General features: G+C 42.8%; 1 long non-coding RNA gene across 1 annotated transcript; it reads left to right on the top strand.

The window, feature by feature from the left end:
* Positions 1–1,450: 1,450 nt before the first annotated feature.
* Positions 1,451–3,979, top strand: LOC148521478 (uncharacterized). Its single transcript, XR_015878823.1, has 3 exons — positions 1,451–1,535; positions 2,104–2,437; positions 3,496–3,979. It is a non-coding gene; the product is annotated as an uncharacterized LOC148521478 (long non-coding RNA).
* The last annotated feature ends 18,699 nt before the right edge of the window (positions 3,980–22,678 follow it).

Genomic DNA, 22,678 nt, shown 5'->3' with positions numbered 1-22,678 from the left:
AAAGTACAAATATAAATGGACACACAATTAATTAATCTCAAAGCCTAAGCAATGGTGGCAGGTAGGGAGAAGGGTATTCTGTCATATTTCAATATTTGTAATGTACCATAGCTGTATATTTTATGGCTTAATTACCTGTCACAAAATCCCAGATGCTCATGATAAAACCTAACGTGAAATCAAAACTGAAGGGAAGTAATAAACATTATATAATTGTTATATAATTTGTTAGCCATTTAATATTCTGCTCTTCTGGGCAAAATGTATAAAATATGTTCTTTTTTAGATTTATTGGCTAGACATCCTTAACACCAGCTTTGACTTAGCAGTCTGAATTATTAATATAGAGCAGTAAAACTTGTGCAGTAGATTTCCACTTCCTCACATTTCATCTTATAGAAAAGTGTGGAATTGCTGAAGGACATTTTCACAGTGCAGATTAGTTTCCAGCGTTGAATGAGAAAGTTGCTGTTTTGTGCTGGATGAAACTCATTTAGACAGAATTCTGTTGTCAATAACAGTTTTGAAAATTTGTAGAAAATGTACACATTCCATCTCAGATGACATTATTAATAAAAGGAGTGTCCTAAGAGATTGACGTGCCCTTTGGAATTACACTAGCCAGAGGTAATTTGCAGTCATTTAAATACAGATGCTGTGAGGACTGGAAAAAAATAAACTACCCATTCTCATTTATCCTCCAGTTACAGTAGAGGTGAAAGGATTGAGCAAAGTGACATTTATCTGCTGTTAGAGCCTCTGTTTTTTGACCAAAATTTAACACAGAACCCAAAGTGACTCCTAGGGGTATATTTACTTAAGTGAGGGTTTTTAGAAGTAGAGTTGATGCCCATTGCAACCAATCAGAATCTACTTATCATTCATCTAGCACCTTCTACAAGATAATAGCTAGATTCTGATTGGTTGCTATGGGCAACAAATCCACTTCTAAAAACCTGCACTTTAGTAAATGTACCCCCTGGGGTTAAATTTACTAAAGATCGATTTTAATCGCCCCTTAAACACAACATCAATGTTGAATGGTTTAGATCGATTTTAATCAATTGAATTGACCTTAAGTAAATTTACCCCCTACTGTAAGTAAAACTGCGTAGAGTGTAATCAAGTCCTCCTACTAATAGCTCCTGTTTGTGCAGCCAAGCATTAGGTTACTCATACTACATGTTGTACTAATCACTCCAAAGTATTTTCCTCTGCAGAGATGCTTTGTGGGTGCTTTAGCAGGCAAGGGGTAGGGCAATGTCTTCTGCAATGTAATAGTTTGGCATAACGCTGAGTCCCAATACATCACATAATTGAGGAGGCGGAGAAACGTGTAGAGAATAGAGACACCTGACTGCTTTCCGAACAAGCGGACCACTCTCTGCACTAATTAGGGGGCGGTATATTTGGATACCGAGGCATCTGACAAATAACGGGGTAGCTGTCCTGTACTAAGTACATTGTTACGTGGACATCGTGGCAGTGAGGATCCCAGCAGAGTCCCAGCAGGAAAAGTGGATACGGGCTGGGCCGTACGTTTAATCTAAAGCATGCATGCATAAAATATCTTAAACTCTCCCCTACCTCCAGCATATTGAACAGCTTGAGAACAGTGACTCGCAGTCTGTATGAACAGCTGTGGCTTGTACTGCTAGTAGCCGTCCTGTGGATAACATACAGGCTGCTATAAAAACAGGCTGCTAAAAATAGGATTGGATTTAAAAGCACAAGCATTTTGTTGCACTCAAAAAACTGGGTTATTTCTGCCCAGTGGAACTAATAACTGGCTGCTATATTAACAATTGTTTCTTTCTTTTCAAACTAATTGAAACAAACTGCTACAATTGACATAGAACATAGTATCATATTGTAGCTTGTGAGCAGCAGATACTGGCTTTAATATCGAATATATGCACAACTCTGGGAGTCTTAAATGTGTATACTTAGGAAGCAGGTTTTATCCTACAAGAATTAAATTGCTGAATACTCTTAACATCTTTCCATAAGGTGTAATTTTTATGGTATATGTGTTTTTTATATCCTTTGTTGACATATTTAATTTTTATTGTATTTATTTTTTTATTTTATTTTATGCTACAGTCCCAAGCTAGGTTCAGATTTTCCACCCAAGTATGGCCTCCAATGTGAGTGATTAAGCATCTGAGGGCCTGATCCAAAGACGGATGGAATTGCAGATCCGCACATAAGTGAAGCTTACCGCAGCCTGGCTGGGTTCTGGCAGCGCAGACGACTGGTGCAGACCCTTGCCATGTCTCTCCCATAAAACAGGGGTGACACACATTCCGGGAACAATGGCAGAGCAGACCCTGCATCATCGGAGATGTACTCTAACCATTGGGTTGGGATCGGTATGATAAGCCGCCGGCTGAAATCCCAACAGTGAAAGCCTGGCTGGTTGAGAATCCCGGGAGAGGTAAGCACTTTAACCTACCCCTACCCCCCCTAACCATCCCTTGGTGGCGTCTAACCCTAACCTGTGGAGGGGGTGCCTAACCCTAAGTTACCCTCTAGTGGTGCCTAAGCCTAACCTCCTCTCCCCGCACCCTAAACCTAACCCTCCTGGGGGGTGCCTTACCCTAACCTCTCCCCTAGTGGCATCTAACCCCCCCTTCCCCTAGCCTAATCCTAGCCCTCCCAGGGGTGCCTGACCCTAACCTCCCCCCCAGTGTTGCCTAAACCTAACCCCCCCTATCGCAGGGACTTTGGCATTACTTACCCATCTGGACGATCAAGATTGTGGAGCTTTGAGATGCCGGCGTTGGTATCCTGTTCACTGTCATGATACGTCACCGGCATTTTGCCGGGCAGCGGGATGCGGGCGGCGGGATATCGACGCCCGGCATTCCGTCCATCGGCAATGTGACCACATACCATCAGGTTAGTGTACATCTCTGAAAAAGGCCCTAAGTTCTCAACCAGACTTCCCATAACACTCCCATAAGACGGACCATCTCCGTGTATCTGAATAGTCGCTGCCTAGGAATGCCCAATATATTTCAGAGTCCACGTGTCTCAATGGGTACTGCAACTCTGTGCACACACACCATGTAATGCATGTGCTGTGCCAGATCTTAAGGATTTTTGAGCGTGCGCAGTAGCATAAAAACGACAATCGATGTGAACATCAGCATTGTGCCCAATTTAGAATTAGGCCTCCAGTGTTATAGGCACCCATAAACCTTGCCGCCGTAGATGACAACTTAAATTTGCCTAATGATAACGCTAGAGCTGCTTCTCTGTAGTTTTGGCCAACACTGTACCCCAGTATAATACTTCTTTACATAATTCTGGCTACCAAAATTTCCTTCTACCAATGTCATTACTTTTGGAAGTTCCAGCATAAATTAGTTACTCACCTTCTCAGATTACCATAGGAGAAGCAACTGTGCTGTTAGTAATAACAATAGTACTGGTTGATTGCAATTGTGTTAGAGCACCTGGCGCTAAAACAATATTTTTCCTGGTTGGCAGGTGCGGCTGTGAACGTTGGCAGGACCACAGCAGGAAGTGTTGCCATTGTCACTGTGCACTGCCAGGAAATTATGAAAGAAGCTACTGTACCAAACATTTCCAGTAACAGCCATCTTCAGTAAGCAAGAAATTCACAACAGCCCAGTGCTGAAGGAAAGGGGAATTAGCAAAAGCTAAGTAGAAGATAATGAGGGTAACCAAGATCTGGTGAGATGATCAAATTTTTTCCAAACTGATCCATTCCGTAGACTGTATTTCTGAGGTTGTTCCCAAGTGACCAGCTCACAGCAAAGTGAAATCTTTTTTACTGGTCCTATGGATGTGACAGTAATTCTTCTAATGCATTTGATGTGGAAAAGCACCTTTTTACACCACAAACCCCAATGTAAAAAACTAAAAACACAAATCTACATGAAATTAAAACAGCGCCTGCTGTATGCCTCTGTGCCCTCATGACTTATATAAGACATAAATGAGACTAAAACAAGCAGTATAAAAATGTTTACTGTATAATTCATGTTGTGGGTGGTAACACAGTGATAGTAAGTGGGAAATTGCTTGTTCATTTTCCCACCATAATAATTGAGGCTCCTGAAAATCGAATGGTGTTCCCGGCCACCTGGAAAAATGGGCAAGACTCACGGAGCCGGCCACCACCCGCCCCCAGCTGCAGATGATGTGATTTGCATCATTGTATCCATGACCCTGCTGCAGGTAATCTATTCATTACTCTGCCTCCTATGTTGTGCCACAACCCTCCATACTGCCCCCTATTTTGTACTGCCACCCGCTGTGCCGACCTGGCTGCCCCCTCCCCAAGTGGGCAGCCAGAAGGTCGGCAACTATGACTAACAATATTGGATCAGAACCTCTATACACACCTCCCTATACCTTCTATGGTTGACGCTAGTTTGCGTACGCAGTCACACCATAAATAAAGACGTAGACATAGAACCTGTGGTTCCAAATCACAAGCGATATTCAGGTAAAAGTTCAGACAGTTACACGCAATTGATCAAGACACAATTTAGGCGCAAAAGTAAATCATACAGACCACAAATACAGTATACATACGCAGGCGCTTCTGGACCCAGAGATAGGCTTCAGCAAGAGACCCCTCGTCATTCAGCATTCAGCATGAAGACTCTCAAATAGTGTCCGTGCACCCATACTTATACCCCCCCAGTATAAACAAGACAAAAGGTATGTCTGTTGCTGATGTCATTGGTTCTCAGAGGTGAAGCATCTGTTACAGTGCATCTAACAGGCTGGTTCAAACAGACTTTCCCTGCCTCTAACAGCTAGGGATCTTCCTCCTCATGCCTTCGTCAGCATCCTAACAGTTGAATCTAAAATATACATTTTGGTTGCTTGTAGGTTCTGCGGTCCATAACTCGAGAATGCATAATGCGATCTCCTCACCGATAGCATCGGGAAACTGTGGAAAGAGTACGCATCAGGACAACTCCAAGAATGACGTGTTTATCTTGTATAATTCCTTAGTTAACAAATATCTTTATTTCTTAGCATTTAAACTAACTGAACCTTCTTGAATCATACACTTTAAAGCTTATTGAACCTTATGTATGAATATGAAATGTGTGGGTATTCAGGATTTGATATAATATTTTAGCAGCGTGACATGCTGAGCTAAGTAGTTCTACATGTCCTGTCAGCAAGCCCCCCCCCCCATCTTTCCTGTGTTCAAAGGGAAGATACCTCTTTTGTCCTCCTAGACTCTTGTGTGAAATGCAAATGTATTATCACCTCAAGCTGTGAAGTTTTTGGGACCACCCTGTCTAGAGTTCAAACAGATCCAATTGTGTATACCAATGCATGGATTATATTACAATTGTCACCACTTTACTTTATCTGCATCCAGGGATTCCCAATTTGTATGTAAAAATACCCATTGTCTATTTCTATTTACTTTTACTCAGAAAGCTTGTTTTTTTCCAGTTGCCCTTGGTCGATTAACATTGCCATCTGTTCTTAGCTCCTGAGTGGTAACTTGAAATGATGCTGGTCATAAAATGGTGTCTAGCAGATTCTTGTTTCTAAAATGGAGTCTAGCTGCCATTTGCAAGATGGCGTCGTGCACGCTTCAATTTTAAACTGATCTTGTCTCAGCTAATAATCCAGTTTTGACAGTCCACCCTTTGATAGCGAACAACATGCTATCACAATCTGCTATTTAAATTTAATTTATGCTTACATTTACATATTATTTAGTGTTTATTATGGGATGGCACAAGGTGATTCTTAATCCATCAATAATGTGTCTCTAGGTGGGGACATAAAACTACTATTATACGCACACCGCGGATCTTGGAAGATCATGTGACAGGTGTGGGAATGCACTAGTCTTATAACAGCAGTCTTGAAGGGGAATTTGAGACTTTACATTGTCTGAGGTGTTCTATAAATAACATTTCATAATATATTCTATGCATGTCTAAATATTATACATTTAAATGATGGTACTTCCAGCTCAGGGTTGTAATGCAGTTCTGTATCTACCTCGGTATACACATTATCATTTCTGACCACCATCATAGTTTCATTCTTTTGTTTCACTCTGTTTTTACATTTTCCACACTTCAACACAATAGGAACACACCGGACACATATGGCAATTACTATGATGACAATCAGTATAAGGATCAAGAATTTGCCTATGCTGGCGATCACTTCCTGGACCCATTCCCCTAGACCTGAGAACCATTTCACTGGGTTCAGCCATGACACCCATCCTTCTATCTTTTCCCCTGCTTCAGCCACTGATGCGTTATGGTTCTTACGAAATTCCCACTTTAGCTGCAGAATCTCATCCATCTTATGGTCTATCACCTCCTTAGGGTCGCTGGTATCATTGGTGACATAAGTGCAACATTTTACTCCAAATTGGGTGGCTAACGTTAAGCAATACTCTCCAGTAACAGCAGTTAAATAATTCAACACTAGCCTCGGTTGCACTAGTTCTTTCTTGTATGCTTGCAACTCTCTCCCATGTGTCATCGTACATCTCGGTGATATTATCTATTAATTTAGCAAGTTCCTGGATATATATAAAATTTTATGTACCCCTAGCAATTCTGGTGGGATCCAGGGCAACTAAAACTTGGAAGCCAGTTGTCTCACTGATTAACTGAGATGGTTTATGCATATCACCAGGTATCATATTACTCTTGTCTCTGTGTTCATATTGTGTGTGAAGATATGGTGACGGTGTGTTTTTATGTATTCCCAACATTTCAACATGTGTGAGGGTCATAACTTCTGGGACTACTCTTCCCAGTTAACACAAACCTTCGGAACTCGGGGAGAGCCATTTATACGCTTTTCTTCCACATATAAAATATACATTATCAGGGAGAACATAAGGAAGGGTATGCATCAATATCATTAAACACATTTCTCTTGCAAACAATCCTATCTCAGGCTCTTCCATCTGGTATATGCAAGTTTCTGGTTGTATTATTTTAGCACAATAACCATCTGGTACTTTATCAATCATTTCTTTGGTGGAACTCAATGTATACCGGTACCTAAAATGTTTCCCACTGGATTTAATTGAGCGTAACAGATCATAGTTTATGGACTCATTATCAACTCTTTGTGAGAAGGTCATCGTCTGATTATTCCCCGTCACTTCCCAACCTCCGGGTTTATTGGGGTTGGTTATGTTTAAATACAACAGTGATTTATCTACTTGGAATTGATAGAGTTTGAAATGAGGTGGTTTGGATGAGAGGAATTTTCCATCCAATGTTTTCCCTTTTTGTAATTCTAAAATTTCCGTGGTATTCAGCGGAAATGGCACCAACCCTACATTATGCTGTCCCTGTGGCACATGTGAACACACCCAGCAATCAGTTTGATTTAACACTTTGCCTACCATGCTATGATAATCCTCTAGAGGATACCCACCCCAGTACGGATTATATTTAGGTTGGCACCGTTGGATACAGTTCTCATCAACTAGGGACTCGCAAAGCTCACAAATACAGGAATCCTCAGACGATAACCCTCCACACCTTCCCCGAGTATCCGGAATGACAGCTCTTTTAACAATAAAGGTACTAAGATTGGAAAGACACTCCCCTGATTGGCATTGCACTCCTCCTTTCTCCACTCCATCAGCACTGCCATCAGTTCCCATTTCCTCAATCGGTCCCCCATCACAGAAACTGGATATTCCCGAACCGACCAGGATGGTGAACACTCTGAAAGAGAATATGAAAATGAACACAGCAGGCCCGTCCATTGTCACAACAAGACCTGCAAATTTCTCTCAGTTCAGGTATCTCACTACGACCTTTTCAATCCTCCCGGAACAAGCTCGCGAGCGACAGATCCACACTATCAGCTTTGTCTCCGACTTGTTTCTCCACCGGTTGATTGACCTTTTAGCAGTGAGTGGAATGGACCCAGATATCTCTCTCGGCCACCTTCAAAGATGTAGTACTCGTCAGCAGCACCTGGTACGGACCTTCCCACCGATCAGTCAAACAACCTGAACGTAAGAAATTTCGGATCATTACATATTCTCCTGGTTCAACATCATGGCAGTTCATTTCAGGCATATCATGGGACAACAATTTCAGTTTCTGCTGCTGTTGCTTTAACTGCTTACTCATTGATATAAGATACTTCACAGTTACCTCGTTGTTACCCTTTAGATCTTCCTGTGGACTTATAATCAAATGAGGTTGTCTACCAAACAATATTTCAAATGGGGACATATTCAGAGGAAATCTAGGAGAGGTCCTTATACTATGTAGGACAAAGGTAAAGCTTCTGGCCATCCTAGTCCAGTCTCCGCCATGATTTTACTTAGCTTATTTTTAATAGTCCCGTTCATCCTCTCTACCTTGGCACTGGCTTGCGGTCAGTAGGGGGTGTGAAGTCGGCTATTAATACCCATCAGCTTACACATATTTTGGAAAACATCACCTGTGAAATGGGTACCCCTATAACTCTCGATGATTCTAGGGATACTGTACCTGCATACAAATTCCTGAACTATTTTCTTGGCAGTAAACGCAGCAGTATTAGTGGCCGCTGGGTAGGCCTCAACCCAGGTAGAGAATACGTCTGTGCACACTAATACATACTTAAGGTTCCTGCAGGGTGGTAATTGGATGAAATCAATTTGTATCACCTGGAAAGGTCCATCAGTCGGTGGAATGTGGGATGGTTCGGTAGGGATCGCTTTCCCTATGTTCTTCCTCAAGCAGGTCAGACAAGACATTGCTATCTTTTCTGCTTGTGAAGAAAACCCTGGTGCACACCAGTATGCCCTCACCAACTTGCACATGCCCTGTTTACCCAGATGAGTCAGACCGTGTGCTGCCTCAGCCAGGCTGGGGTAATATGCCTTGGGGGCTACTGGCTTACCATGTCCGTCCCTCCAGAGCCCGGAGGACTCTTGCCCACACCCCTTGGACTTCCAAATGGATTTTTCCTGGAGTGAACACAAATTTTGCATCTCAATTAATTTCAGCATATCAATGGTTTGGAATGACATAATTGTTTCAATTGGGTGAAACATTTTTAACCCTGCTGCCCATTTTGCAGCTTCGTCAGCTCTGTTGTTACCCAGTGACACCGGGTCATCCTCACATGTGTGGGCTTTGCATTTAATTACTGTCACTGCTTTGGGCAGTTGGATTGCTTCTAAAAGATGTTTTATGTGTCGGAAATGTGCAACTGGTGTGCCTGCTGCTGTCATAAAATTTCTCAGTCGCCATAGAGCCCCAAAATCGTGCACCACCCTGAACGCGTACCTTGAGTCAGTGTAAATGTTAGCAGATTTGCCTGCTGCCAGTTCACATGCTCTAGTCAGTGCTACTAACTCTGCCACCTGGGCGGAGTGAGGAGGACCGAGAGGTTTAGCTTCCATGATGTCTGTGTCATTTACAACAGCATAACCTGTACATAATTCACCTGTCTGTTTGTCTATGACAACTCCCATCCGTATAGAAAGTTACATCCACATTCATTAATGGTGTGTCATGTATGTCAGGTCTAGCAGTAAAGGTCTGATTCAGATATGTCATACAATCGTGAGTATCATCATGTCTGCCGAACTCACCTCCCGCCAGCAACTCATCTCCTTCCACCCTTTGTACATCATGTTGTACATATGACAAGTATGTTGCTGGATTCAGCGTACTGCAACATTTAACTGTAATATTTGCAGGAGCAATTAAAGCTAGTTCCCATTTAGTGAACCTAGCCGAGGAGACATGTCTGGTTTGAGCTGAGTTCAACAGAGCAGATACAGCATGGGGAGTGTAGACAATCATATCATGGCCCAATACTACGTCCTCACTTTTACTAACCAATAAAGCGGTAGCTGCTACACTTCTCAAACAGGTAGGGAGTGATCTTGCTACCGTGTCCAATTGGGCACTGTAGTATGCTACGGGCCTACTGGCATCACCATGTTTTTGTGTAAGGACGCCTGCAGCACAACCATCGGCTTCCGTACAATATAAATCAAAAGGTTTTTCATAATCGGGTATTCCCAATGCAGGAGCTTTTGTCAGACTATCCTTAAGATTAAGAAAAGCCTGTTCTGATTCCTCAGTGTGTATGACGCGATCGGGTTTTGAGGAAGAGACTAGTTCCTGTAAAGGCAAGGCCAAAATAGAAAAACCTGGGATCCACATTCGGCAATATCCACACATTCCCAAGAAGGTACGAATTTGCTGTTGATTCTGTGGCAGTGTCATGTTTTGTATGGCCTGGATTCTATCATTTGTGAGATGTCGTAACCCCTGGGTTAGGCAGTGTCCCAAATATTTTACTCTGGGCTGGCACGGCTGTAACTTGTCCTTAGCCACTTTGTGTCCTGTATGCGAGAGATGAAGTAACAAAAGATTAGTATCATTCACACATGACATAAAAGAGTAAGAACATAGCAATAAATCGTCCACATATTGGCAGGTTGAAAAGCTTGTAAACAGTCATGCAATGCCTGGGAGAAAATACTGGGGCTGTCTATGAAACTTTGGGGCAATCGTGTCCATGTATATTGCACACCTCTGTATGTGAATGCGAATAGATACTGACAGTCAGGGTGGAGAGGCACAGAGAAGAAAGCAGAACAGAGGTCAATGATAGTGAAATGGGTTGCATTTGGTGGAATTTGCATAAGGATGACAGCTGGATTTGGCACTACGGGAAATTGGCTCTCTACCACCTTATTAACCCCTCTAAGGTCTTGTACCAGCCTATAACCCCTCCCACCAGCCTTTTTCACTGGAAAAATGGGACTGTTGGCTACACTTGCTGTACGAACTAATATTCCCTGCTGTAATAACCGCTCAATTATTGGGACAACCCCTAGTTCTACCTCCTGTTTAAGTGGGTACTGGGGAATTTTTGGAGCTTGCCTTCCGCTTTTTAAATTTACCATTACAGGGCTTACGTTTGCCAGTGTCCTGTCCATCTTTAGTCCAAAGGGAATCTGGAATTTGGGACAACATTTCATCTACTTGTGATGGAGTTTCATTTAAAACGGTAGAGTGATACATTATCCTTTGAGGAGTGTCTAACACATCCCGCACCTCGTATACCATTCTCTCTGGGATATCTAAATATACACCAACAGGGGTGCAATATATGACACATCCCATGTTACATAACAAGTCTCTGCCCAGCAGGTTAGCAGGAGCCGCGGCAGCCAGGAGAAAAGAATGTCTGGTATGCAACGGCCCAATAGTAACCTCTGCAGACTTTGTTAAAGGATAACTTTCCACTTTACCTGTCACACCCATTGTTGGTATTGTCTCGTTGGTCACCTGTAAATTAACGGGAGATTTCATCACTGACTTGGTCACCCCTGTGTCTACAAGAAAAGGATATTCAGTACCAGCTACATCAACCATCAAGACCGGTTCTTCCCTAGTACTTCCCGTTAACCTGACTATCTGTAGACTACAGGTATGACCTGACCCCTAGCGTTGGTTACCATTCTCCAATAAAGCATTTACGGCTACAATTGGAGCTGGTGCTTGCTGAACATTTGCTGGCCTCTGTGCATATCCCTTATGGGGATATCTAGGTTTGCCTTGATGTGGGGTCCATACTCTTTTTACTGTGCAGTTTCTACTTAAGTGTCCTGTTTGTTTGCAATTAAAACATGTCCGTAAGTCAGGTGAAAGCATGTGTTGTTGTGAAGTTTGAGCAGAGGGTAAAGGTGGTGGATATGGGTAAGGATAGGGAGGGTAAGGGTATTGTGGGGGATAAGAAGTAGGTGGATATCCTGGGACCTGTGGTTGCATTGGGTTAGTGGGATAGAGTTGTGTTTGTTGTTGAGTGGGGTTAGTGAGAGCAACTTGTTCTGACATGAGTGTGTGTGCAAGTGCAAGCGTGTCTGTTGGCTGTGATGTCATTCCCTCCAGAGCTTGTATACTGACAGCCATTAATTTTTCGCTCTGGGTCTCCCTCTTTTTTGAGATGTTTTTGTCATGTTCTATGGCAGACTCTATGAGGTTATCTATTGTAAGTCCCCTCCAGCAAGGCTGTGAGGTCTGAACCCGAGTTTTTAAATTCTCTTTTAAACCGTCCATCAATATCGTGACTATCATTCCCCTGGGGTGAATGCTATCTTTAATATCTTCTATCCCAGTGTACTGGGCGATAGCCTGCAGAGCCCTGTCGCAGTAGTCTTCTGCAGTTTCACTCTCCTTTTGTTTGATTGTGAAGATTTTGTTCCAGTTAACTACTACTGGAAAATATACACCCAATTGAGTCACAATGCGGGAAATGTTACCTTGGTCTGTTAAGGGAACGTCGCCATCCAATACACAATCCGTGATAAATTTTGTCACGTCGGTATTGCGTGGTAGACAGGCCCTTAACAACACACGCCAATCTTTATTAGTGGGCTCATGAGAACTACCCAAATTTCTCAAAAATCTTTGACATTTGGCTAATTCCTTTTTTGGATCAGGGAAATCATTTATGATGGAATTTAGTTCTGCTCTTGTCCATGGACAATGCATTACTACTTCCCTCGTGGGCACTACACCGTTTGCATCCGCATTTCCATTCGGAACAGTTATTGTCCGAATGGTATGCAGACCGGCAGTGTTGCTACCTCTGACCTGGTTACCTGGCTGGGGGTTTAATCTGCTGCTGCTACGTATGGTATTAACAACTTCCTCAATGGGTGCAGAGTGTATTAACACTTCCCTTGCTGTTACCAATGGAGATGGCGGTACAACCCGTGATTGTGGTGATACAGCATCTATCATTTGCACAGCATGGGAAATGGCAGACATTACAATAGGCTCATCATCCACATCATGAACATGTTCTTTATAGTTGCTTAAGAGAGGGTACAAGTTGCTTGTTACATTTTTATGGGTATTTTTGGTAACTGTACTTGCACCTCCATCCACATAAGGTGGGGGAGGTGAGCATGAACTGCTGGCAATACTCTCCACGATGCTACCTTGCCGCACGTGTGCGCCAATTTGCGGCTCGCCCGTGTTGCAACTCAGCGTCGCGGACGTATTTTCTGGCAATGCGCTCGCAACGCTAGTTTGCGTCGTTTGCACATTCTTAAACCAAGCATCCTCTTCATGCTGCCATAGTTTTAAACATTCAAAATACTTAATCTTTTTCTCTCGGGATCGCACCATACTGATGTGATCCTGGACATTGTCTAACACACTTTTGTCAAAACTACCAATTCTGGGAAACGGTCTAACACTCTTCCTCATCATATTAAACCATAAATCACAATACCTTATTGCATAAGTACCGTACTTAGTATGCATAATACGACGGGCCAATCCAATCGGAGCCTCCATTAGCAGCACATCATTGCCTAACATCTCTACTGTTTGCGTGGCTCCCATTCTAAGACAACTCCTACGCTTTTCAATAAAAATTTAAACTGGTGAAAGACAATCAAGATACTTTCAGTTACCTGTGGACGATTTTAAGTCGGCGGCGCCCACACACCTGGATAAGATTTAGTAAGGCAACTTCCACACCTGGATAATATTTGAAACAGGCCACTTCCACACCCGGATAAGCTTTAGTAAGGTAACTTCCAGACCTATGAAAGTTTATATGTCGCCCACTCTCACGCACCTCTATACAACAAAGACAACATGTACACCTACTACTGTGTATAGAACGGTAAAGCTGCTTACCGAGCGACTAGGCTAACCCTTGCACCTAGCCCTTAAGGATCATACGATACCCTTAATTTTGTTCAACAAGTATTCACTGTTACACACTTTTTTCCTGCGCAGAAAAATACACGTTTAACCCAGATATTGGTAATAGAAAAAAAAATGTAAACCTCAATGGCTTTGTTCAAACACGTGGCAGCAGAACCGGAAGTGCGTATACGCTATTGTGCAACCATCTGCATACACATTAATGCGACTACCACACAACCGTATAATGACTTTTTAACTGCGTACGCAAAAATGCATCTCAGCCGCGTACTCAATACTGCGACACCCCTCTAAACGTAAGGTTCTATCAACAGAGGAAGAAAAACTTTTTTTCCTCTCTTGTCCCTGGATTCTGATCAGCGCTTCCTCTACACAATAACCGGCAGAACGCTCTCAGCAACACTGTGGTAATGAAAGACTAATGCGTCTCTCAAAAGGCGCCTCCACCCTTTTGCTGAGAGAGTACTAACCGAGTGTTACCGTGTATCAGAAAACGTGATAAACCTACAAGAGCCCCCAACTAACAATATTGGATCAGAACCTCTATACACACCTCCCTATACCTTCTAAGGTTGACGCTAGTTGGCGTACGCACTCACACCATAAATAAAGACTTGTGCTTTGGAACCACAGGTTGTATGTCTAAGTGATATTCAGGTAAAAGTTCAGACAGTTACACGCAATTGATCAAGACTCAATTTAGGCGCCAAAGTAAATCATACAGACCACAAATGCAGTATACGTACGCAGGCGCTTCTGGACCCAGAGATAGGCTTCAGCAAGAGACACCTCGTCATTCAGCATGAAGACTCTCAAATAGTGTCCGTGCACCCATACTTATACCCCCCCCAGTATAAACAAGACAAAAGGTATGTCTGTTGCTGATGTCATTGGTTCTCAGAGGTGAAGCATCTGTTACAGTGCATCTAACAGGCTGGTTCAAACAGACTTTCCCTGCCTCTAACAGCTAGGGTTCTTCCTCCTCACGCCTTCGTCAGCATCCTAACAGTTGAATCTAAAATATACATATTGGTTGCTTATAGGTTCTGCGGTCCATAACTCGAGAATGCATGATGCGATCTCCTCACCGATAGCACCGGGAAACTGTGGAAAGAGTACGCATCAGGACAACTCCAAGAATGACGTGTTTATCTTGTATAATTCCTTAGTTAACAAATATCTTTATTTCTTAGCATTTAAACTAACTGAACCTTCTTGAATCATACACTTTAAAGCTTATTGAACCTTATGTATGAATATGAAATGTGTGGGTATTCGGGGTTTGATATAATATTTTAGCAGTGTGGCATGCTGAGCTAAGTAGTTCTACATGTCCTGTCAGCAAGCCCCCCCCCCCATCTCTCCTGTGTTCAAAGGGAAGATACCTCTTTTGTCCTCTTAGACTCTTGTGTGAAATGCAAATGTATTATCACCTCAAGCTGTGAAGTTTTTGGGACCATCCTGTCTAGAGTTCAAACAGATCTAATTGTGTATACCAATGCATGGATTATATTACAATTGTCACCACTTTGCTTTATCTGCATCCAGGGATTCCCAATTTGTATGTAAAAATACCCATTGTCTATTTCTATTTACTTTTACTCAGAAAGCTTGTTTTTTTCCTGTTGCCCTTGGTCGATTAACATTGCCATCTGTTCTTAGCTCCTGAGTGGTAGCTTGAAATGACGCTGGTCATAAAATGGTGTCTAGCAGATTCTTGTTTCTAAAATGGAGTCTAGCTGCCATTTGCAAGATGGCGTCGCGCACGCTTCAATTTTAAACTGATCTTGTCTCAGCTAATAATCCAGTTTTGACATGACATAGGCCCATTCCTCCAAAATGAAATATGTTGCGTGTGCACATATTTAGTGTGGTTCATAAATTACATTTAGAATGGTTAGTAAAGTCAGAGCAGTTGAGTATGGTTACAGACCAGAGTATATTGTGGAGGAGCCATTGCAGGGGCTTCCATGGTGCACGTCTACACAGCTTCATCAATTGTGGGGGCTCCATCGTCTGCTAGGCCCCTTCCTGCTCAGAAAGGCAGAGTGTAGGCCTTTTGAGAATTGGTAAGAGCAACGCAGCATTATTCCCCCGGAAATAGATTTGTAAAGTATTTTGCAGAAAACTGTTTAACCACCCAATAATGTACAGTGCCTTGCAAAAGTATTCACCCCCCCTTTGCATTTTTCATGTTTTGTTGCCTCACAACCTGGAATTAAAATGGATTGTTTGAAGGTGTGCATCATTTCATTCACAGAACATGCCTACAACTGTTGTGTTTTTTTATATTGTGAATCAAACAACATTTAGGACAACATAACAGAAAACTTAAGCATGCATAACTATTCACCCCTCTAAAGTCAGTACTTTGTCAAGCCGTCTTTTGCGTCAATTACAGCTGCAAGTAGTTTTGGATAAGTCTCTATGAGCTTGCCACATCTTGCGCCTAGGATTTTTGACCATTCCTCAAGGCAAAACTGCTCCAGCTCCTTCATGTTGGATGGTTTCTGCTTGTGAACGGCAATCTTCAAGTCTAACCACAGATTCTCAATTAGATTGAGATCTGGGCTTTGACTAGGTTAACATTTAAATGTTTCCCCTTAAACCACTTGAGTGTTGCTTTAGCAGTTTGCTTTGGGTCATTGTCCTGCTGGAAGGTGAACCTCCCTCCCAGTCTCAAATCACAGGCAGACTGAAACAGGTTTTGCTCAAGAATATCCCTGTATTTAGCACCATCCATCTTTCCCTCAACTCGAATCCATTTTCCCAGTCCCTGCTGCTGAAAAACATCCCTACAGCATGATGCTGCCACCACCATGTTTCACTGTGGGGACGGTGTTCTTGGGGTGATGGGATGTGTTGGGTTTGCGCCAGACATAGCGTTTTCCTTGGTGGCAGAAAAGTTAAATTTTTGTCTCATCTGACCAGACCACCTTCCTCCATTCATCTGGGGAGTCGCCCACATGCCTTTTGGCAAACTTAAATCGTGTCTTCTTATTTTTATCACTAAGTAATGGCTTTTTTCTGGCCACTCTTCCATAAAGCCCATCTCTATGGAGTGTATGGCTTATTGTGGTCACATGCACAGATACACCAGTCTCTGCTGTGGAACTCTGCAGCTCCATCAGGGTTATCTATGGTCTCTGTGCTGCCTCTCTGATTAATGTCCTCCTTGCCCGGTCTGTGAGTTTTGGTGGGCGGCCCTCTCTTGGCAGGTTTGTTGTGGTACCATGTTCTTTCCATTTGATGATGATGGATTTGATGGTGCTCCATGGAATCAGCAAAGATTTGGATATTTTTTTATAACCCAGAATTGTACTTCTCAACAACTTTGTCCCTGACTTGTTTGGAGAGCTCCTTGGTCTTCATGGTGTGATGCCTCTTGCTTAGTGGTGTTGCAACCTCTTGGGCCTTTCAGAAAAGGTGTGTTCATACTTACAGGTCATGTGACACTTAGATTTCATACAGGTGGACTTCATTTCACTAATTATGTGACTTCTGAAGGTAATTGGTTGCACCAGAACTTTTGAGGGGCTTCATAGCAAAGGGGGTGATTACATATGCACATGCCAATTTTCTGAATTTTATTATGAAAGATTCTTTCTTTTTTAGATATATTTTTCTCATTTCACTTCACAAAATTACACTATTTTGTGCAGATCCATCACATAAAATTCAGATTAAAAAAATAAATACATTATTGGTTGAAATGTAACAAAAAAGGTAAAAAGCCAAGGGGAGGGGGTGAATACTTTTGCAAGGCACTGTATGTAATACCACAGGAAGATTGTAATTGTAAATTTATTTGTGCTATGTACTATTATGTTTACTTTACCTATGCTTAGATGGTCAAAACAGTACATAGCATTGAGGTGTTTTTAGATTTTTTTGTAGCCCAGCAATTGTGTTTTAAACATAATTTGTTTTATTTTCTGACATCCACTGAGAAAAGCAGCACAGTTGGTCAATTGTACAAGAATAATATTCACTTATATCCTCCTAGCATATCATAAAAGTGTTTTGTGATCCTTTACAGAGAAATTTCTAATTAGTATGTCATAAGATGTAAACAGGAAATTCTGTAAACGTATTTCTTTTGAGCAGTTTCTTTAGAATATTCATAGAAGTAGTGAGTTTCCAAATTATCCACGCAGATTAATGGAAGGTGGCAAGATTTTACATTTCTAGTCCAAGCTCTGTGTAACCTGAAGCAAAATCAGGAAACTCCCTACTTTTTTCCAGGCTGTAAATGAAATAATCTAACTGCTGCAGACAGGATGCCAGTGCACGTAAAACATTTATTCCAATATTTGCAGAGTTTAAGTAAGAATAGAGAATTTGATACAGTCGTAAAAGCTGGTGACTGTAGGCATCAGCGAGATTCTGACGAGTCTGCTGGATGTTTTAAAGTAGCCGTCATTTAAAAGGCAAAACCAACCTGGATTTGCCTTTTAAATTATTGCCACTTTAAAACATCAAGTAGACTCGCAGAAATCTCACCAATTCCTGCAAGTTGACGGCTACTACATTTCCCGTTTAGGGATATATTTACTAATGCTGGGCATACACTATACAATTATCAGGCCGATCTGCCCAATATCGGCGGATTGCCCCAATAATTGTACTGTGTGTGCGAATGACCTATGCTGAAATATCAATGAGACGGGTATGCTGGATCCAGCATGGCCGTACGATGCAATACTTTGTAAGTTATAAATCGGCCGCATCGGGCAGAGTATGCCCAGCCGTGGCCAACCGACAGACATTTCCCCTGTTCATTCATAGGGAAGGAACGGGGACTTGTCTCCTCCACAGGGAAGGAGCGCAGATATCGGGGCCAATGCACTGTGAGATATCTGCATGGTGTCAGTCTGCCAGATAAAATGTCTGTTGGTACGGCAGACATTTTATCTGGCAAGACATTTTATCTGGCAGTGTATGCCCAGCATAAGAATTGGTTTTGCATTTTTCTGCACATTTTTCGGCAGTCTTACTGCAGATTTTAAATCCACATATTTACCTTATCTCAAACCAACAGTAAACTGGGGAGTAACCATACTTTAGCATAAAAGAAATACAGCATTGATTCATCATCAATGTTATTAACATTACAAGTATACAAACAGGGGCATATTTATAATAAGTGCAGGGTGTGCAGTGCAGGGAATCCAAGGGGGCCCGCACCGCTCACCCTGCACCCATACTTTTTTTTTTCATACTTACCTCTCCAATGTCCCACGGAGTACCGCTGCAGAAAATGCCTGGAAAATGGCCGCCGTGGCCATTTTCCCAGCGTTTTCTGCATGTGCAGTAGGAAATTACCGGGAAAGTCTACCGCTGCTGTCAGTTTGCTGATGGCAGCCGGGGAGGGAGGAGAGGTCCCCGGACGGGGAGTGAACACGGGCCCCCTCCTCTCTTAATACGCCCCTGTATAGAAACCTCAGATTTATGGTTTAGAACCCTCCTAAAAACCACTGCAAATCATATCCAAATAAATGACCTGCCTAAGTAGCATCTCCAGAGGTGGGGCTGCAGCACAGTGGGGAGCTACACCAACTGCCAGTGGCAGTTGGTGTGGCTCCCCTATTTAAATTTTGGACTGCACTGCAGCCCCACTTTTGGAGCCTCTACTGCACTACCTCTGTTTGCAACTGAGAGGTTAATAGTTGACACTCTCATACTGATGCATCTTTATGTGTCCGTAAATTACCTCTTAGTTGCGACGTGGGCTACATGCACTGAAGAGGAACAGTTCCAAGGATTTCAAAATTGGTGAACAAGTGGTGTGGGGGCTTGTTTATGTAATAAAAGTAGAGATGAGCGGGTTCAGATATCAGAGAACTTAGGGATCCAAGCCGAGATCCGAGTCTGCTTGAGTTTTCCCGCCTGACTCTGATCTCAAAATGAGGCAAAACGTCATCATCCTGTTTTCGGATTCTCGCGGGTTTTGGATTGTATCAAAGTTCCCCGTGATCGCCGCCATTTTCATTCCCGCTGTGGAGAGTGAAGAGGAAGGAGGGGGCTGTGATTGCTGTGCTGTTCTGTTGCTGTGTATAGGGGCTGGTTACTGTTGTCACTTTTCAGGGGCTGGCTGATTAATGTCCATAGGGGCTGGCTGTTGTCCATAGGGGCTGGCTGGCTGTTGTCCTGTCCATAGGGGCTGGCTGGATGTTGTCCATAGGGGCTGGCTGACTGTGCTGCTGTGTTGTCCAGGGGGTGCTCTGTCCATCAGGGGTGCTCTTCACCCCCCAGTGTGAAAAAAATAAAGTTTTTTTCTGTGTGTGTGTGCATTAGCCACACTTATCAGCAATGTAGCTGTGCAGGGGTGCTGCCTGTGTCATTTATCAAGAGCTGCTGCCTCGTTCAGGGGTGCTCTCCCCCCAAGTGCCAAAAAAAAATTACCAAACAATTATAAAGTGGTTTTTTTTCTGTGGGTGTGTGTGTGTGTGTGTGTGTGTGTGTGTGTGTGTCAGCCACACTTATATCAGCAATGTAGCTGCACAGGGGTGCTGCCTATGTCATTTATCAAGGGGCTGCTGCCTCATTCAGGGGTGCTCTCCCTCCAAGAGCCCCCCAAAAAATTATAAATAAATCAAAGTGTTTATTTTTTATTTTGTGTGTGTGTGCGTTAGCCACACTTATTATCAGCAATGTAGTTGCTCATGGATGCTGCCTGTGTCATTTATCAAGGCCCAGATGCCTCATTCAGGGGTGCTCTCCCCCCAAGTGCCCCCCAAAAATAATAAAAATAAATCAAAGTGTTGATTGTTTTCTTTGTGTGTGTGTGCTTTAGCCACACCTATTATCAGCAACATAGCTGTACAGGGGTGCTGCCATGTTCATTTATCAAGGGGCTGCTGTCTTGTTCAGGGGTGCTCTCCCCCCAAGTGCCTAAAAAATTTAAATAAATAAATAAAAGTGTTTATTTTTTTCTTTGTGTGTGTGTGTGCATTAGCCACACTTATTATCAGCAACGTAGCTGTGCAGGGGTGCTGCATGAGTCATTTATTAAGGGGCAGCTGCCTCATTCAGGGGTGCTCTTCCCCAGTTTTAAAAATATTTTTGTGTGTGTGTGTGGTTGTGTGCGTTACCAGCAACTTAGCTGTGCTATAATTGTTGGTGACACTGCTGTAAGACTGCAGTGAGTATGGAGGACAGTCACATGACAGGAGAGCAGGATCCATATACCAGTCTTGTAGCTGCCTGCATCAGTCATGATGAAGATGCAAGGCCGTCAATGTCATCTATGAAGGCCAATGCCCCAGGGCTCAAGTCAGGCCATGTAAAATTAACTTTTACCCTGTTAAAGAATAAAAAATCTAAAGTCAGCTTTAGAGAAACAAAAAATTGGCAATATTCGATTCACTACACCAAGTAGCAAGGAAAGGATAAGGCCTTCGCCTTTATTTATGACTGGTGGTTCTAGTTGTGATGATTTAAGCCCTTCTGCTTGTAGGAAAGGTACAAAAAAATTGTAATTGTCTCCGAAAAGTCACAGATCTCCACGGAGAGTCCAAGTGTGTCCGTGGTTGCCATGTGTGAGCATGACCTTTCTAATACTGTACTTGAAAAGGATCCTCCTTCCACCATTTGTGTGCCCTCTGCAAATGTGGGGATGAGCAGCACAAATCAACATGCTGACGTAGAAATCGAGGATGCTTCTGTGGAATTACACCAGGAGGATGAGGAGGATATTTACGTAGCTGGCAATATCAACAAGGATGATGAGGATGTTGATGATTATGAGCATGGTGATGCTGAGGATGTTTGTGTAAAAACTGTAAATCAGGAAACAGTTGTTGCCCATGGTGGGAAAAATCCCATTGTTGCCATGCATGGGCAAAGGATCAAAAAATCCTCTTCTCATGTGTGGAATTATTTTCACCCAAATCCAGACAACCTTTGCCAAGCCATTTGTAACCATTGCCATGGAACAGTGAGTAGAGGTAAGGACCTTGACCATCTAGGAACCTCCTACCTGTTACTTCACTTGCAGCGCATTCATCAAATTGGAAAGGGTATTTCAAATTCTGAAACTTTGGGGACAAAAAATGAACAACAATCAGTCCAGTGTCACCTAGCTACTACCTTCTATCTGGATCCAAGCACCTGCAATCTCCACCACCAACACCTGCATTATCATCAACATCCTCATTCATGATCGGTAATGCATCCAATTCCAAAAGAATAACTGACTCCTCTCCTATCCATGGTTCCTCAGAAGGATCCTTGAGTGCAACGCATGCTGCTGCTGTTGCTTTGAGTGGATATTCATCCCATAAAAGGATCAGGATGAAGGCTACTTATTGTTTAACCAAACAATTGACTGTCAAACAATCCTTTGCAATGGGGAACAAGTATGACAGCAGACACCCAGTTGCACAGCAGATTACTGACTCCATAACAGCTATGCTGGTATTAGATGTGCCTCCAGTATCTGCCATTAATGCAGTGGGTTTTACACAGTTAATGGAGGTCCTGTGCCATGTCCCTTCTAGATTCCACTTCTCTAGAATAGCAATTCCCACAACTGTACAAGGACATTAAAAAAATCCTTATTAATATCCTCCGAAATGCCGTTGTGCTTACTGTCTACTTAACTACAGATATGTGGACAAATGGGACAGGGCAAACTAAAGATTACATGACTGTGACAGCCCACGAGGTAGGTGTATTGCCTCCAACAGTGCAAACAGCAGCAGCATCTAACAAATGCCAGCTCATTTAGAGGCAAGCTACTCTGTGTATCATCGGTTTCACTAAGAGGCATACCACTGAGAACCTCTTAGAAAAACTCAGGGAAATCATTGCAAAATGTCTTACCCCACTTGGACTCTCCTCAGGATTTGTGATTTCTGACAATGCCAGCAATAATGTGCGAGCATTACATGTGGGCGAATTCAAACACATCCCATGTTTTGCTAACACAATTAATTTGGTGGTGCAACATTTTTTTTTTAAATGACAGGGGC

Source organism: Taudactylus pleione, unplaced genomic scaffold, assembly GCF_031769625.1.
Source record: "Taudactylus pleione unplaced genomic scaffold, aTauple2 ptg000162l, whole genome shotgun sequence".
NCBI lineage: Eukaryota > Metazoa > Chordata > Amphibia > Anura > Myobatrachidae > Taudactylus > Taudactylus pleione.
This window is presented reverse-complemented; position numbering and strand designations above follow the sequence as displayed.